Consider the following 8,805-nt stretch of genomic DNA (forward strand, 5'->3'; position numbering starts at 1 on the left):
TGTAGCTGAACCGTATAATACAGTTTAGCATTCCGTTACAGAAAGGAAGGTTTTCTTGGCCTGTAATACAGCCTCAGCATAGGCTTGGAAGCATTCATTATGTCCCATCCTGTTTGTATCAGTCTTCATTTTCTCATAGACTCATAGACTTTAAGGTCAGAAGGGACCATTATGATCATCTAGTCTGACCTCCTGCACAACGCAGGCCACAGAATCCCACCCTTCCACTTCTGTAACAAACCCCTAGCCTATGTCTGAGTTATCGAAGTCCCCAAATTGCTGTTTGAAGACCTCAAGCTGCAGAGAATCCTCCAGAAAGTGACCCGTGCCCCATGCTGCAGAGGAAGGCGAAAAACCTCCAGGGCCTCTGCCAATCTGCCCTGGAGGAAAATTCCTTCCCGACCCCAAATATGGTGATCAGTTAAACCCTGAGCATGTGGGCAAGACTCACCAGCCAGCACCCAGGAAAATTCTCTGTAGTAACTCAGATCCCAACCCATCTAACATCCTATCACAGACCACTGGGCATACTTACCTGCTGATAATCAAAGATCAATTGCCAAATTAATTGCCAAAATTAGGCTATCCCATCATACCATCCCCTCCATAAATTTATCAAGCTTAGTCTTAAAGCCAGATATGTCTTTTGCCCCCACTACTCCCCTTGGAAGGCTGTTCCAGAACTTCACTCCTCTAATGGTTAGAAACCTTCGTCTAATTTCAAGTCTAAACTTCCTAGTGTCCAGTTTATATCCATTTGTTCTTGTGTCCACATTGTTACTAAGCTTAAATAATTCCTCTCCCTCCCTAATATTAATCCCTCTGATATATTTATAAAGAGCAATCATATCCCCCCTCAACCTTCTTTTGGTTAGGCTAAACAAGCCAAGCTCTTTCAGTCTCCTTTCATAAGACAGGTTTTCCATTCCTCGGATCATCCTAGTAGCCCGTCTCTGAACCTGTTCCAGTTTGAATTCATCCTTCTTAAACATGGGAGACCAGAACTGCACACAGTATTCCAGATGAGGTCTCACCAGTGCCTTATATAATGGTACTAACACCTCCTTATCTTTGCTGGAAATACCTCGCCTGATGCATCCTAAAACCGCATTAGCTTTTTTTACAGCCATATCACCTTGGCAGCTCATAGTCATCCTGTGATCAACCAATACTCCGAGGTCCTTCTCTTCCTCTGTTACTTCCAACTGATGCGTCCCCAATTTATAACTAAAATTCTTGTTATTAACCCCTAAATGCATGACCTTACACTTTTCACTATTAAATTTCATTCTATTACTATTACTCCAGTTTACAAGGACATCCAGATCTTCCTGTATGATATCCCGGTCCTTCTCTGTGTTAGCAATACCTCCCAGCTTTGTGTCATCCGCAAACTTTATTAGCTCATTCCCGCTTTTTGTGCCAAGGTCAGTAATAAAAAGGTTAAATAAAATTGGTCCCAAAACTGATCCCTGAGGAACTCCACTAGTAACCTCCTTCCAGCCTGACAGTTCACCTTTCAGTATGACCCGTTGTAGTCTCCCCTTTAACCAGTTCCTTATCCACCTTTCAATTTTCATATTTATCCCCATCTTTTCCAATTTAACTAATAATTCTCCATGTGGAACCGTATCAAATGCCTTACTGAAATCGAGGTAAATTAGATCCACTGCATTTCCTTTGTCTAAAAAATCTGTTACTTTCTCAAAGAAGGAGATCAGGTTGGTTTGGCACGATCTACTTTTTGTGAAACCATGTTGTATTTTGTCCCAATTACCATTGACCTCAATGTCCTTAACTACCCTCTCCTTCAAAATTTTTTCCAAGACCTTACATACTACAGATGTCAAACTAACAGGCCTATAGTTACTCTGATCACATTTTTTTCCTTTCTTAAAAATAGGAACTATGTTAGCAATTCTCCAGTCGTATGGTACAACCCCTGAGTTTACCGATTCATTAAAAATTCTTGCTAATGGGCTTGCAATTTCATGTGCCAGTTCCTTTAATATTCTTGGATGAAGATTATCTGGGCCCTCTGATTTAGTCCCATTAAGCTGTTCGAGTTTGGCTTCTACCACTACTGCTAGTGTTTCCACACTTTCTCTTCATTTGGCAAAGAGTGTCAGAAACCCAAGCTGATTTGTGTGGATGATGGGAATGAAGGAGCCATTAGTGGGCCAGCATGTCAACCATCAAGCAAGAGGAAGACCAAGGACAGGGTAGGCCCACCGCTCAGTGAGGAGGGAGAAACAGTAACAGGAAACTTGGAAATGGCAGAGATGCTTAATGACTTCTTTGTTTTGGTCTTCACTGAGAAGTCTGAAGGAATGCCTAACATAGTGAATGTTTATGGGAAGGGGGTAGGTTTAGAAAATAAAATAAAAAAAAGAACAAGTTAAAAATCACTTAGAAAAGTTAGATGCCTGCAAGTCACCAGGGCCTGATGAAATGCATCCTAGAATACTCAAGGAGCTAATAGAGGAGGTATCTGAGCCTCTAGCTATTATCTTTGGAAAATCATGAGAGACGGGAGAGATTCCAGAAGACTGGAAAAGGGCAAATATAGTGCCCATCTATAAAAAGGGAAATAAAAACAACCCAGGAAACTACAGACCAGTTAGTTTAAGTTCTGTGCCAGGGAAGATAATGGAGCAAGTAATTAAGGAAATCATCTGCAAACACTTGGAAGGTGGTAAGGTGATAGGGAATAGCCAGCATGGATTTGTAAAGAACAAATCATGTCAAACCAATCTGATAGCTTTCTTTGATAGGATAACGAGTCTTGTGGATAAGGGAGAAGCGATGGATGTGGTATACCTAGACTTTAGTAAGGCATTTGATATGGTCTCGCATGATATTCTTATCGATAAACTAGGCAAATACAATTTAGATGGGGCTACCATAAGGTGGGTGCATAACTGGCTGGATAACCGTGCTCAGAGAGTAGTTATTAATGGTTCCCAATCCTGCTGGAAAGGTATAACAAGTGGGGTTCCGCAGGGGTCTGTTTTGGGACCGGCTCTGTTCAGTATCTTCATCAAAGACTTAGATGTTGGCATAGAAAGTATGCTTATTAAGTTTGCAGATGATACCAAACTGGAAGGGACTGCAACTGCTTTGGAGGACAGGGTCATAATTCAAAATGATCTGGACAAATTGGAGAAATGGTCTGAGGTAAACCAGATGAAGTTTAATAAAGACAAATGCAAAGTGCTCCACTTAGAAAGGAACAATCAGTTTCACACATACAGCATGGGAAGAGACTGTCTAGGAAGCAGTACGGCAGAAAGGGATATAGTGGTTATAGTGGACCACAAGCTAAATATGAGTCAACAGTGTGATGCTGTTGCAAAAAAAAGCAAACGTGATTCTGGGATGCATTAACAGGTGTGTTGTAAGCAAGACTCGAGAAGTCATTCTTCCGCTCTACTCTGCGCTGGTTAGGCCTCAACTGGAGTATTGTGTCCAGTTCTGGGCACTGCATTTCAAGAAAGATGTGGAGAAATTGGAGAGGGTCCAGAGAAGAGCAACAAGAATGATTAAAGGTCTTGAGAACATGACCTACGAAGGAAGGCTGAAAGAATTGGGTTTGTTTAATTTGGAAAAGAGAAGACAGAGGGGACATGATAGCAGTTTTCAGGTATCTAAAAGGGTGTCATCAGGAGGAGAGAGAAAACTTGTTCACCTTAGCCTCTAATGATAGAACAAGAAGCAATGGGCTTAAACTGCAGCAAGGGAGATTTAGGTTGGACATTAGGAAAAAGTTCCTAACTGTCAGGGTGGTTAAACACTGGAATGAATTGCCTAGGGAGGTTGTGGAATCTCCATCTCTGGAGATATTTAAGAGTAGGTTAGATAAATGTCTATCAGGGATGGTCTAGACAGTATTTGGTCCTGCCATGAGGGCAGGGGACTGGACTCGATGACCTCTTGAGGTCTCTTCCAGTCCTCGAGTCTATGAATCTATCAAGACTAGTATACAATGATGATGATTCATCAGGGCTTCGACTCCTCATTCTGAGGGTGGAGCACTGCTGTCTCCTAGCTGTCTTTGGAGTTTGCTGGAGTTCATGATTCTATGTCTGTTACATGACTACATTTACATCAAGATCGCTTTTAGTCAATGACCTGTTAAAAGATGTGTGCATTCTTTGCAGTAATTCATGTGCTTCCAAGCGTAGATTCACTTTGGATTTTCTAGTTAATGGTACTTAAATTCACCAGTGAAAAATCAAGGGAATTTATTCTCTTTCTATGATGCTGGAAAGCAACGTTTTGTTGTTTTTGCCCTTACAAGCCCTGCCCCTCTGATTGTCACTGCCAGTAATCAGCTTCCTAGGCATGAACTTGACCAAGAGCTGGAACAAGGCCAACAAATATGAGGAAAAGGAGAAAGATTAAGGCAATCAAGAGGTGCATTCTGTGTAATTCCTGTGCTTGTTTTTAGAGGGCAAGAAAGGGGTTCTTGAACTTTTTAAGCTGGCAAAAAGGTGAATAATTTGGGCAAGTTTTCCAGCTATCAATCAAAAAAAGGACAGTTACCTGTTCCGTAACTGGCGTTCGTCGAGATGTGTTGCTCAGATGTATTACACAGTAGGTGTGCATGCTCTCCACGTGCACCGGTGCCAGAAGTTTTTCCCTCAGCAGTACCCGTAGGGAGAGTGCTGCTGCGACCCCTGGAGTGGCACCTCTATAGTGCGCTATACGGGGAGCCATGTGCTCCCACCACCCTCAGTTCCTTCTTGCCGGACCAACTCCGAAAGAGGGGAAGGACGGTGGGATGTGGAATAGGCATGAGCAACACATCTCGAAGAACACCAGTTATGGAACAGGTAACTGTCCTTTCTTCTTTGAGTGCTTGCTCATGTATATTCCACAGTAGATGATTGCAAGTTATGTCTGATGGAGGTGAGTATGAGTTCACAGATTCCCTGGCTGAAGCACAGCCCTATTGAAACCAGCGTCATCCCTGCTGTGGGAGACGATCGCATAGTGCGACATGAACGTGTGTACTGAGGACCAGGTAGCAGATCTACAGATGTCTTGGATAGGGACATGGACCACAAAGGCCGCCGCCAAGGTCTGAGCCCTTGTCGAGTGTGCCCTCATGATAGGTGGTGCGGGAACCCCTGCTAGGTCATGTGTGGATGCACGATGTAAACCACCGGGAAAGCCTCTGGGTGGAGATTGGTTGACCCTTCATGTGCTCGGCTGAAGCAACAAAGAGTTGCGAGGACCTGCGGAACGGCTTAGTCCGATCCAAATAAAAAGCCAGTGCTCTGTGCACATCAAGCATATGGAGGCGATGTTCCTCATTAGAGGCATGAGGTTTGGGGCAGAGGATAGTCAGGAAGATGTCCTGGCCCAAGTGAAAAGCGGAGACCACCTTAGGGAGGAATGCTGGGTGTGGGCAGAGCTGAACCTTGTCCTTGTGAAAGACTTTGTAAGGGGGGTCGCAGGTCAGGGCTGACGTGATGGCCATGACGAAGGCTACCTTCCACGAAAGGTGAGACCATGAGCATGTGGCCAGGGGCTCGAACGGGGCCCCCGTGAGGCGGGATGACACCAAATTTAGATCCCATTAAGGGACAGGGGCTCTAGCATAAGGAAAGGACCGGTCTAACCCTTTGAGGAAACGCCCAGTCATGGCATGGGAGAAAACCGAGCAGCCCTGGATTGGCGGATGGAATGCCAAAATAGCCGCCAGGTGTACCCTGACAGAGGAAGGGGCCAGGCCTTGAGTTCTAAGGTGAAGAAGGTACTTGAGGATAAGTTGGAGCGGGGTGAACATTGGGGAAGTACCCTGCTTGCCTGACCACCTGGAGAACCTGGACCACTTTGCCAGGTAGGCTCGGCATGTGGATGGCTTTCTACTTTTGAGGAGGACACGCCTGACCCCTTCCAAACACCTTCTCTCCTCCACATCTAGCCATTGATCAGCCATGATGTCAAATGGAGGGTGGCCAGATTGGGGTGGAGGAGGCGGCCCTGGTCCTGGGAGAGTAGGTCCGGGCAGAGTGGCAACTGCCGTGGAGGGGCCATGAGCAAGCCCAGGAGGGTCCCATACCAATGTTGCCAGGACCAAGCTGGGGCAATCAGGAGGACACGCGCCTTGTCCGTTTTCACTTTCTCCAGGACCTTGCCAATGAGAGGAAATGGGGGAAAGGCGTTGAGGAGTTGACCCAACCATGACAGAAGGAAGGCATCTGAGATCGCATTCCTCCCCACCCCAACCGCCGGAACAGAACCTGTGGCAATGGCGGTTCTGTCGGGTCACAAACAGGTCTACTTGGGGAGTGCCCCATGCTCGGAAGAGCTGGTGAGTGACCTCCGAGTGGAGCGACCACTCGTGTTGGGAGGAGAAAAACCTGCTCAAGCAATCGGCCTGTGTGTTGTTGACACCTGGCAAGTGGAAAGCCTTCAGGGAGATGTCGTGGGCTATACAGAACTCCCATAGGCTGAGGGCTTCCAGGCAGAAGGCCAAGGACCTTGTCCCACCTTGCCTGTTGATGTAAAACATCGTAGCGGTGTTGTCTGTGAGTGCTCTGACCACCTTGCCGCGAAGCTGTGAGCTGAACGCCATACAGGCTAAGCGTATTACCCTGAGTTCCCTGACGTTTATGTGAAGGGACAGCTCAGTGGCTGACCACATCCCTTGGGTCTGTGAGTTCCCTATGTGGGCCCCCCAACCCAGGTCCGACGCGTCGGACACTAGGTCTAGCGACGGGGTTGGGTCCTGGAAGGGAACTCCCTGGAGCATATTGGCCAGGCAGGACCACCATTGTAGCGTAGCAATCACCCGCGCTGGTACCGAGAGGACCTTGTCTAGTTTGTCCCGGGCTTGGGAGAACCCTGAGGCCAACCAGAGTTGGAGGGGCTTCATCTGAAGCCTGGCATGGCAGACCACATACGTGTACGCCACCATGTGGCCCAAGAGCTGCAGGCATGCCCTGGCCATGATGATGGGGAACTCCATGACCGAGGCTATAAGCCCCTTCAGGGTCTGGAACCTGTCCATGGGAAGGGAGGCTGTGGCCTTGGAGGCATCCAGGAGAGTGCCTATGAATTCTATGCGCTGCATCGGGACCAATGTCGACTTGGCCTCGTTTACTAGGAGGCCTAGGTTGGCACACGTAGCCAAGAGCAGGTCCACGAGGTTCTGCACCTGGGACTGCGAGCTGCCCTTGAGCAGACATTTGTCGAGATAGGGGAATATCTGTACCCCTCAGAGTCTGAGGTAGGCCGCCACTACTGCCATACACTTTGTGAATACCCTGGGCGCAGAGGACAGGCCAAACAGGAGGACCGTAAATTGGTAGTGGTCCTGTCCCACTAGGAAACGGAGGAAGCGTCTGTGCCCCTCGAATATATGGATATGGAAGTATGCATCCTGAAGGTCCAGGGCTGCATACCAATCGCCGGGATCCAGAGTGGGTATGATACATGCCAGAGAGACCATGTGGAACTGGCATTTTGCCCTGAACCGATTGAGGTCTCGCAGATCCAGGATGGGCTTGAGCCCCCCTTTCGCCTTGGGGATCAGGAAGTAACGGGAGTAAAACCCTTTCCCCCGGAACTCCCACGGAACCTTCTCCACAGCTCCCAAGCTGAGGAGCCAACCCACTTCCTGCTGTAGCAGGGGTAAATGTGACGGGTCCCCCTTGCCTTCCAAGGGAGGGGGCTCAGAGGGCGGCCGTGAGACAAATTGTAGTGTGTAACCCTGGGAAATGGTGTTGAGGACCCATCGGTCCGATGTTCTTCGGGACCATTCCATAAGGAACGCACACAAGCAGTTGCTGAAGGCAAACTTTAGTAGTAGGAGAGTTCTCTTGGGGGTCACCGGGGCACCCTCCTGCAACCAGTCAAAATCGCCTCTGCGGGCCTCTGGAGGGCCCAGGCTGCGGGGCAGAGCGAGACTGCCTCTGAGGTCACCTCTTTTGGGTCTTGGACCTCTTGTAGGCGGGCTTGTATCTCGGCTGGGGCGCAGGGATGGAGGCTTGCATCTTAGGCTTTTCCTTGGGCGGGACGTAGAGCCTGAGGGTCTGAAGGGTAGTACGTGAGTCCTTCATGCCATGGAGCCTCACATCTCTTTGTTCTGTGAACAGGTCCTTGCCGTCAAAGGGGAGATCCTGCATCACAGATTGCGCCTCCGCAGAGAGCCCAGACAGCGGTAGCCACAATGCCCTGCACACAGACACGGCCGAAGCCATGGACCGGCATCCGACGCCTCCTGCAGAGCAGCCTTTGCAGTGGTGCCCTCCTCCACCAGCACCTTAAAATCCTTCCGTTCGCATTCCGGGGGGGGAGGGCTCGAATTTTCGGCAGTGACCCCCACAAGTTAAACTCGTAATGACTAAGGAGGGCCTGGTGGATGGCCACCCGGAGCTGGAAGGTGGCGGACAAATAAAGCTTCCTGCCAAACAAGTCCAATCTTTTAGAGTCTTTATTTTGGGGTGTGGGTCCTGGTTGACACTGTCTTTCCCTATGATTTACGGACTCCACCACTAGGGAGTTGGAGGCCGGGTGGGTATAAAGGTATTTGTGCCGTTTCGCGGGTATGAAGTATTTGCGCTCTGCCTTTTTCAATATTGGGGCGAGGGAGGCCAGCATTTGCCAGAGGGCATTGGAGATGTTAGCCACCCCTTCGTGCAGTGGGAGGGCCACTCTGCCTAGTACTGAGGACGACAGCATGTTAAACAGCAAGTCTGAGGGTCCCTCCATCTCATCAGCTTGGAGCTGGAGACTGGATGCTACTCGCTTTAGTAGCTCCTGATGAGCCCTGAAGTCCTCCTACGGTGCAGA

The 8,805-nt window shown here is 48.5% G+C and overlaps 1 long non-coding RNA gene across 3 annotated transcripts in view; it reads left to right on the forward strand.

The window, feature by feature from the left end:
* Positions 1 to 8,419, forward strand: part of LOC120405289 — a 28,789-nt gene extending 20,370 nt beyond the window's left edge. For all 3 annotated transcript variants that reach the window (XR_005598473.1, XR_005598475.1, XR_005598474.1), the window contains exons 4-5: positions 6,139 to 6,322; positions 8,109 to 8,419. This is a non-coding gene — a long non-coding RNA (uncharacterized LOC120405289). The remainder of the gene's footprint in view (positions 1 to 6,138; positions 6,323 to 8,108) is intronic.
* Positions 8,420 to 8,805: the final 386 nt, after the last annotated feature.

This window comes from Mauremys reevesii, linkage group 4, assembly GCF_016161935.1.
Source record: "Mauremys reevesii isolate NIE-2019 linkage group 4, ASM1616193v1, whole genome shotgun sequence".
Classification (NCBI taxonomy): domain Eukaryota; kingdom Metazoa; phylum Chordata; order Testudines; family Geoemydidae; genus Mauremys; species Mauremys reevesii.